The 9,329-nt window shown below is 60.2% G+C and overlaps 1 long non-coding RNA gene across 1 annotated transcript; it reads right to left on the reverse strand.

The window, feature by feature from the left end:
* Positions 1 to 4,128: 4,128 nt before the first annotated feature.
* Positions 4,129 to 5,859, reverse strand: LOC122893558. The gene is made up of 2 exons (XR_006381650.1): positions 5,494 to 5,859; positions 4,129 to 4,569 (listed from the first exon to the last, which is right to left on the reverse strand). It is a non-coding gene; the product is annotated as an uncharacterized LOC122893558 (long non-coding RNA).
* Between the last annotated feature and the right edge of the window lie 3,470 nt (positions 5,860 to 9,329).

Below are 9,329 nucleotides of genomic sequence, written 5' to 3' on the forward strand. Positions count from 1 at the left end.
GAGAGCGGGCCCTGTGAGGTCTCTGTCCAAGCTGTGGAGAGGTGGGGTACCGCTGTCTGAGTGGAAGCCGGAGGCATGAAGTATCCGTACACAGTCATGGTCACTGTCTCGTTCTCGGTTACTTACAAAGTGCCGGGGGCTTGGGGAGGCCAGCAAGCCCCTAGCTGAGGCTCCTTCTGCTGACTCATAGCACTCCAAGGATCCTGGAGAAGGGGACATTGGGGTTGGGGGGACATGGTGCAGCTGGCCGGTCCTCCCCTGAGCCAGGGGTGGGGGGACTTCAAGCTCAGGGACCCCTGTGTGGTGCACGTGTGAGGCAGGGAAGCGGAAAACCTGGGGCTGAGGGGCTTCTTGGGGGGAACCCATGAGGTGACCCTCCATTGGAGAGATGGGGCACCATCTCTTGGCCCCAAGCCCAGGGAAGAGGCAGCCTTAGTAAAGCTGGGCACCCCATCCCCCACCCCGCTGTGTGCTGTGTGGCTGCCAGCCCCCTTCCTCCTGGACTGGCCTCAGGAAAATGTCAGCGTGCGAGGGAGACGCCAAATGGAAGATGGCAGCAGACAGGAGACAAACAGCAGCCCGCCCGGCCCAGCAGGGCCTCTCCTCAGCCCCCCAGCTGCCTGGGGACCCAGGAGAGCCCGCCGCCCCTGGGGAGGCTCTGTTCTCGGCTTCCCTGGGGGCACAGTGGCTTCCCCTGAGGATCTGAGCTGAGGTGGGGGGCCGGGGCAGGAAAGGCAGGAATGCAGGCAGGGACCCCCGAGGGACAGGGCGCCGGCCAGCTACTCTACCCTGGGGTCCCCTCTCTCCCAAGACCCCAGGTCAGACACTAAGGAAACAAGGCTCAGAGGGTTCAAGTCCCTTCCCCAAGGTCACACAGCAAGTCCGTGGTAGAGCCCCCGGTGGCTCGGGGGCACCCAGCTGGGGCTCCCGCTGTCCATGACCCCTTGGTCCCCAGCCCCAGCCGGGGCTGGAGTGGAGGTGGAGAGGGAAGCAGGAGCAGCTTCCTGGAAATGTAACAGTTTTGTGGAAAACAGACTCTTGCTGTGAGAGAAACTCCGTTTGCTCCTGGGCAGCCTGTGAACCGGGCCCTGCTCCGTCACGTGCGGCCTCCCTGGGCACCCACCAAAGGGGAGATGTGACCGTCTGAGCGGTCCTCGGAACAGGAACCATGCCCCCTGAGCCCTGGGGAGCAAATGAGCGTGGCCATTAGAGGAACTGGTTGTGAGGGGAAGAACCGCCCACCTTAGAGAAAGGAGGCCTCATCACTAAGAGGCCAGAGTGGGGTCACCTTCATTAGTGACCGGGGGAGGATGAGAGAGTCCTGTGGCTTGGGGGCATCCCACAGTGACCCAGGAACACCTGCGGAGAGGGCAGATTGCTTTAGTCTCAGAAAGAACCCATGAGCAGCTGCACTTCAGAGAGAGCTGGGTCCACTCTGACCCCAAACTTTCTTCTAGCCCAGCTCATGATACAGCCATCACCCATCACCAGTGTACACAGCCCCTTGCCGTCTCTGCCAGCAGACATTTCTGCTGCCCAACTTCCTGGACCACTCTGCACCCCACTTGGGGTCCCTGACCTTGGCTCAGACACAGAGAACGGCCCCTTAGCTTCACGTGCACATCTGCGTGCCTGTGTGTGCCCAGAGCGGGACGGGTGTATGGCATATTCAGTCATTTACGTGCATATCCCTCAGACTTCCTACAGTCAATTCGGGAGCGTGGGGGCTGGCTGGATAGAGCTGTGGACTGGGGCTCAAGTGGGGGGACAGGAGCTCCCGGGTGAGAGAGGCCTTGGGACATGGCCCCTCACTGAGGTTTGGGACTCAAACTCAGGGAGGACTGCCCTGCCTCCGGGGGGACCAGGAGAGCCCCAGGTAACTTCTAGAAACTTCCATAGACAGTTCCGGCTAGATGATGTATTGACAAGAGAAGGGCAAGGGGTGAAAAGCAGAAGCAGGGGTGAGGAGTCCCAGGGAGAGAGGCGGTGCGAGCCCCATCCTGTCCCGCCTCCCAGGCCTGCGGGAATGCGGGGAGGACTGCAGGGGTGGGGGCTTCCCTGGGTAACAGAAGGTAGCTGAGAATGGGGCGGGGTGTTTGGATAGTCAAGGGGAGGGTGGCCCAGGAACCCGGAGGGCTGGGTCACATGGGGCGGTGGCCCAGGAAGGGACTCTTCGGGCTTTAGTGTCACATAATCTGATTCAATCATACCCATTTTACAGATGGGAAGACTGAACCCCAGTGGAGGCAAGGGACTTCCCAGGGTTAATTTGGAGCCAGGATCCTGACAGATTTGCAACCAGAGGGTCACCAGGACCCATTCCCACTGGTTTGAAGACAGTGGCCAGCTCTGCTGGACACAGGGCCGGGCACAGAGAGGGCGGTGGTTAGAACCGTGCGCCAGCCCCAGGGGTCTGTATGAAGAAGGGAGGGGTGAGCTGGGGTCAGGTCACGGGTCTGAGACCTTCCCCAGGATGCCAGCCTCTCAGCTGGTCTGTTTGGGGTCCCTACAGGAAATGCAGAAGTGGGAATGAGGGGTGAACTCCCATGACCTGTGGGGTGGGGTGGGGGATGGAACGTGGGAACGGCCCGTCCACACTCTACAAGCTCCCTGAAAGCTGACTTCAGCAGGCCACAGTCCCTGCCACATAGGAGGGGTCCCACAGGCAGCTTTCTCCCTAGACTTGGAGCGGAAGAGGGTCATGGGGGGTAGAGGGCCCCCGGCACCTTCTGTGACCTGCTACGGGGTGTTGCCGGGGACCCAGATGCAGCTCTGAGCATCGCGGTCTCTGCTCCTCATGGTTCTGTTGGGGGGTGCCTTTGGGAGCAAAGGGGAAGATGGGGAGGCCACAGCCCCTGGATGCTGGGGCTAGCACTGAGGGGTAGTCTGGACCATCTGGGGCAGCCCCCAGGCCAGGGCGCGTTGGGCGGGGGGAGGTTGACTCCGGGATCCACGGGGACCCTAACCAGCCATGGGTCACCGGAAGGAAACCTCCAGTCTAACGGGAACCTGACGCACGAGACACCTTATATATACTTACAACCCGCCCGTCATCCCGCTCACGAGGTGGGTGGCAGTGCGCCCATTTTACAGATGAGGAAGTGGAGGCTCAGGGCCAGGAGGTGGCAAGGCTGGATTCAAACCCAGGTCCTCATAGGAGCCCACACCCACCAGACGTAGTCTATTAAGTTTTTCTTTTTGTCTTTTTTCTTTCTCTCTCTCTCTTGCTTTCTTTCTTTCTTCAGTAAATTTTCTGCACCCAGCCTGGGGCTCGAACTCAAGACCCTGAGATCAAGAATGGGGAACTTTTCCAGCTCAACCTGCCAGGTGCCCCATTGTTTCTTTTTTATTATTAAACAAACAAACAACATCCCCTACAGGGCCCCCCCCCAGGTGTGTACACAGCTTGGGGTCCAAAAGGCCAACTTGCACCTCCTTCCCCAACACAGTCACTGTCGAGTGTTTTTCACAAGGGACAGTTTGCCCCCCTCAAGGGACTCTTGGAGGACAGGTGGCGGAGGGCACGGGGAGCAGCCGGCGAGGGGACGAGGGGCGAGGGGCGCTCGGTGCAGGGCTGGGGAGCCAGGCCCGCCGGGGGGAGCCCTTCCCCCTGCCCAGCCATCCCAGCCCCAGACCGAGGCGGCTGCGGCGCGCGGGCGAGAGGCTCCGGGGAAAACAGTGAGTCACGGCGGCCCCGCGCGGCCCCGCGGCGGCAGGTTCCGCAGGTAATTATGTAATGACGAGGCTCGGGCGCGGCTGAGTCACAGCCCGGCTGAGTCGTGACCAGCGGAGGCTGCAGAGCGGAGGCGGGGGCTCAGCCTCTGCCCCTGGGGGATGGGGGGGCGGCCGCGGGGGCGGGCAGCCGGCTCAGACCGCGGACGCAGAGCAAGCAGGCCTTCCGGGCCCCGGTTCCCACCTAGAAGAGCAGGGGGGAGTGGACCCCGCGGCCAAAGACCCTGGGCTCCTCTTCCCGGAGATGCTCCCTGGACGCTCCCTGCAGGGTCCCCGCAGCAAAGGCCGGTGGCTCAGGAGAAGCATCCACCGCCTCCCCCCCAGGGCAGATGGCCTTTGTTTTTAAACCTTCCACTTAATGAACATCCTCTCTGAACATATAGACACACCAACATATTTAGATTTTTATAATGTGTATTTATTATTCAAATAGCCCAGAGACATGCCAAGTGTTTGCAAGGAAGAGCAGAATTCCTGAGCCCCTTGGCGGGGAGGGGGCTGGGGGTCCTTGGCTCTGAGTTCATTGCCAGTCAGAGTTCTCTGCAGGCCCGCATGGTCCTCCCCAGTCCACGGGGCGGGCCTGTCCCTTGTGATGGATCCTCCCCTCATTCCCACTCAGGGTCTTTTAAAGGGTGGGGTGTGCATGACCTCCCCTTCTTCCTGGGGGAGGCAGGAGAGGGCGCTGGTCAGGCAGGGCCATGCCTCCATCCTTCTGTCCACTGGGGCACAGGTGCCGTTGGCCTTCTCCAAGAGCGAGACTTTCTGGGAGTCCTGGGAGAGACAGTCTGGGGAGGAAGATGCTGGAGCTCCAGGTGGGTTCACGGACAGCGGAGGCCCCTAAAAGGGGATGAAAGACAGAGAGTCAGGAGCAGGACCCAGAGCCTGGCCACAAAAAAGCTGAATGATTCTGGGGGTTCCCGGATGGCACCCGTGAGTCTGAATCACCCGGCCCAATAGGCAAGGGCATCTGAGGGGCACAGATGCCCCCTACTTCCCTGTGCCTCAGTTTCCTCACCTGGCACCTGGCATCCTGGACAGAGGATGCAAACCCCTGGGGCTGTGGGGGGCAGGCCCACCTCCCCTCTGCCCCTTCTTTTCCTCCCTCTCCCAACCAGCCCCCTCCCCACTTAAGCCCCCCTTCTATGTTTCCTGGCTTAAACCCACCACAGACACCACCACACCCGGAAAGAGATAAATAAATAAAAGAAAAACAGCCTCAACTGTGAAAAGCAGTCCAGATCTGAATTTTTTCCGGCCTGAGTTAATTACACTTTAAATTGGCATGTTTACTGATCGGGGATTTCAAGTTAACAGAGACACCCCCCTCCCCAACTGTTTGTACAGTAAAACTCAGCAGGCTGGCGGGCTCCCCCAGGCCTTGGCAGGCCCCGCAGCTCCCCTGCCAACGAGAAGCATAACAGAAACATCTATTTTTGAGTGTTAGAGAAAACGAAGATATCACAGATGGTGGGAAGCAGCATTCTGGAAGGTTTCCCACACCCCAGGCTCTGTGCACAGCGGCTCACCCCGAGGAAGACCAGAGCCTTCACTCCCAGAGGACCCTGGAGGCAGGGCCCCACGGTCCCCATGTCCAGGGCCTCGCCTGCTCAAGCCTCCCTCCCACGGCAGCCTGTGTGTGGTTCACTCCCTTCTCCACAGCCAGACAGAGCGAGCCTGGCCTCCCCAACCTGATAACGAGTGTGGGTCTTCTCTAGACTCTGCCTTTGCTCAGGGCTTGTGATCCTTCCAATGTGCACTCACCCGACCCCAGGACTGCCTCTAGGGTCAGACCAGGCTCCCCGGCTCACAGCTCACATCTCTCCAGGTGGAAGTGGTCTGGTGGGGACATTTCTGGCCCAGCCCTTGGCTCACGGCTGTGATCACCCTGTCCCGTGTGCCTGCCAGGGAAGACAAGGTCAACAAGGTGGGGCCCACAATGACCTAACCAGAGCAGCCCCTGCCTCTGCAGAGCTTACCACCTGTAGATCACAGGATCAGGGGACTGAGAGCTGACTACAGGTTGAGGGACAAAGGCGCATCAGGGAAGGCTTCCTGGAGGAGGCAGCAGTGCAACTGGACCTTGAACGAACGGTAAGGAGGAACAGGCATTCCAGGTGGGGGTACAGCCTGAGCCCAGGATTGGCACTGGGGCTTCCAGGCCTGAAAGCCACCACCACACATCAAGAACACGAGGTGGGCTTTGAGATGTCCAATCACACGCTCACTTGGGCCCAGCAACTGCAATGGCCCCGAAGTCCTACCCCATAATTGGTCGGGTGGCCTTGAGTGACTCCTGTCCTCTCTGCTGCCCACCCCAGGCCTTGGACCTGCCCCACAGATCCTGGCTTACCTGGTTGGAGTGCCTCTCCTCGGGGTCCCTCTTCATGCCCAACCCCAGGCAGGCGGAGCCACGCGCAGGCACGGGCTCCCCTCCACGTCATGGGGAGAACAGGGACGTGTCGAATGAGCCTCCACCACACCTGTGCTTTTTGTCCCCACCCGTGACCAACAGCCCCTGGGCCCCCGCGGGGTCTTGCCAGCCGCCTTGGCAGGAAACCTTGGTGGTGCCATGGAGATTTATGTCCATCTTCCCCAGATTCTCTTTCTGCTTCTTGATTCCCTCTGAGAGCACGTTTGTATCTATTCATTCCCCAAACGCCCTCCCAGCCCCTCCTAAGCGCGCCTTCCCGGCAACGAAGAGACCGGACTCCGGCACACCCTCCCCCGTAGCGCCCGTCTCTGCACTGATGTCTGCGGCGCCTGCCGCCATCCAGCCGTTAGCTGAGCCCCTACTAGGAGCCAGCACAGTGGGGTCACGGGCCTGGCTTCTAGAAGCTCTGTGACAGGGTAGCAGCATCACTGTCCCTGGGGGGTTGACGTATTGAACACTGCTTGGCGTTTCTACAGCCTTGGGTTGCTGGGTCACCCCAATTTGCAAAGAAAGAAACTACTTGTCTGCCAGAGGTGGGTCCTGACCCTGGACTTTGAGACAACGCTCAGAAGAAAAGCCGTGGCAAAGCAGGCCACCCTCTCGGACCTCAGATCCTTTACCTATACGAGGATGGGAGCGGGGGTGGGCGTGAGGACAAGAGGAGATGCACTGGGGGCCCCTTCAGCTCCGACAGGTGAGGGTGCTCCCAGGACCTCAGGAGCCACTGAGTGGTGCAGGGTGGGCGCCAACAAGGGCGGGAGCCAAGTGGGGCAAGGGGGAGACGGGTGGGGGGAGCAGGGCTGGGGCCTGGTCCTGTCCTGTGGAGACCAGCCAGCTTGCCTATAAGCTCCCCATTCTTGCTCACACGCTGCCCTGACAAGACCTGCACCCCACTCTCCGTGCACTCTGGACTCTGGTGCAACAGCAAAGAGTCAAAGTGTGTCTTTGACCCGCAGCTCTCCCCTTGGACCCTGGGGCTCCTGGCAGAGCAAGAGGCCCTCTCCCTGGGCCAGACAGGGGCCGGGGGCCTCAGGGACAGATCCAGCTGCAAGCATCCCAGGTCACAGGGTGGGCACCGAACTGGAGAGACTCCAGGTGGGTGCAGGGAAGATCCCACTAAGGCATGGCAAGCCCAGCATTTGGGAGAGGCGGCCCACCTCGTCGTGCCGAGTTTGGGCCGGGGACTGTTCTAGAGCCCTGTGGGTCTCAGCAGTCACAGTGCCCACCGGGTGGTCTCAGAGGAGTCCTTCCCCCTCTCTGTGCCCCACATCCGCACTGTCAAAGAGTCTGCCCCTGCCCATGGGCTGGAGGATACAAGGAGCAAACACCCCAGAGCCGGACGGACAGGCCGGGGGAGCTGAAGTTTATTTGGGGTGACTAGTGTTTCCCTGCTCAGCCCCCCTGACAATGGTAGCACGAGGAGACTGCAGGACCGGACGCTCTCAAGTCCTCAGTTTTCAAAGTGGCTCGCATCGAATCGTGTGCAGGAGACGCAGTGGGGGAAGCCAGGGGCCTTGACCACATGGGCCCCGGAGACGGTGGGTGCCCCGTGGACCCAGATGTATGCCTGGGGTCACGTGGCTCCTTGGACTCACGAGTCCATGTCCCCGGGCCTCTGGCTTGAGGGTCCACAGCAACTGTCATCACAGCCGCTGCGGCGACAGACATTTTCATCTGGCCCTTTGTTTATTCTCTCTTCTGCTCAAACAACGGATAAACCAGTCATTTGGCTTTTAATGAAATTCTGCACCGAGCAGCATGGGGTCACCATCTCCGGGTCTGAAATGAGTCTGGAACATATGCTGCTGAATGCAGGGTACCCTGGGCTGACATTCAGGCTCAGGCGTAATTCTCCAGCAGTGGCTGACCCACCCAGTCCTCCCCCCCGGGCGGCAGGCTGGGGGCACCCGGCTATAGGCTGGGGTGTGGGGATGGTTACATCCGAGCTATTAAATAAGGCTAATGTCGCCTCCCACCCCCTACAAACATTTAATATATTCCAAAGATGTGTGGATGCATTAACGGCAATTTTCATCTCCAAATGTCCCCATTTAGTCAGTTCCATGCATAAAATATTAGCCCCTGACACCGCACGCCGGCCTGTCGCTGACAGAGCTCCCCAGACACCTGGCTGTGAGCCCCGCAGTGCGCTGGGGGTGTGGGGGGAGGGGGGCGCTCGCGGGTGGCTGCGGGATTATCTTGGAGCTCATCACCCCTCCTGGGGAGCCCCTTGGAAAGTGGAGGCGAGAGCTCGGACCCAGCTGACCTGACCCTGTCTCAGCAAACCTCAACTCTCCCAGAAGCCTCTGGAAGGGGCAGAAAAAGCTACAAAAACGAACAGCATTTAATAAACAAAGAATCTGTAAAAACCGATTACCGTATTCATGTGTCCAGGCCTTCCTTGGTGCCTCCTGTGTGCCCCCATGCTTTTCTGGGGTTCACTTGGTATGGGTCCCTGCCCTTAGGGAATCAGTCAATCAACAAGTGCTCCCTCTTCCTCTATTATGGGCCTGGCCTGGGTCCCAGGGCGGGGGACAGAGCAGGGAACAGAACAGAAAAAAAATCCCTGTCCTGAGAAATCTTCGTCTGGGGGAGGAGGGGGAGAATACAGACACTAACGGGAATTTCAGAGAGCAGTGGAGCAGGAGGAAAGCTGGAACAGGGCACTAACCGAGGGGGACTCGGACAAGGGGTGGCGAGGCCGGGGGTTCGGGGACAGCCCCACTGAACAAGAGACTTTCCATCCCCCCAGTACCTTGAACCCTGCTCTAGAAAGGGGCAGACCCTTTGGAGCAAGAGACTGTGCTGGGTTCCCCCGAGACGGGGACATCGGCATCGGGCTCCAGGCTGTAGAGGCAGGACCCAGCTCCCCACAAGTGGGGGGTGTGCGGGCCGGGAGCAGAGGGACGATACAGAGTAAATGCCGAAGAAAGGTGTGGCAGGGAGTGAGGTTGGCCCCGGGTCTCCCCGTGGGCCACGAGCAAGGGGCTGCCTCAGAGGGGCCTGGGGTAGTGCAGAGAGAGCCAGACTGCTTGCTAAAGGTTCTCCTGGCTAAAGCAGGAGGGGGAGAGCCTGTTGGGGCCCGTGCAAGGGTCTGAGCCAGAGGGGGCAGCCCCGCGGGCAGAGCTGCTGTGGCCCTGAGGGCCAGGTGCCCATGGCTGCCACA

This window comes from Neovison vison, chromosome 13 (assembly GCF_020171115.1).
Source record: "Neovison vison isolate M4711 chromosome 13, ASM_NN_V1, whole genome shotgun sequence".
NCBI classification, from domain to species: Eukaryota; Metazoa; Chordata; class Mammalia; order Carnivora; family Mustelidae; genus Neogale; species Neogale vison.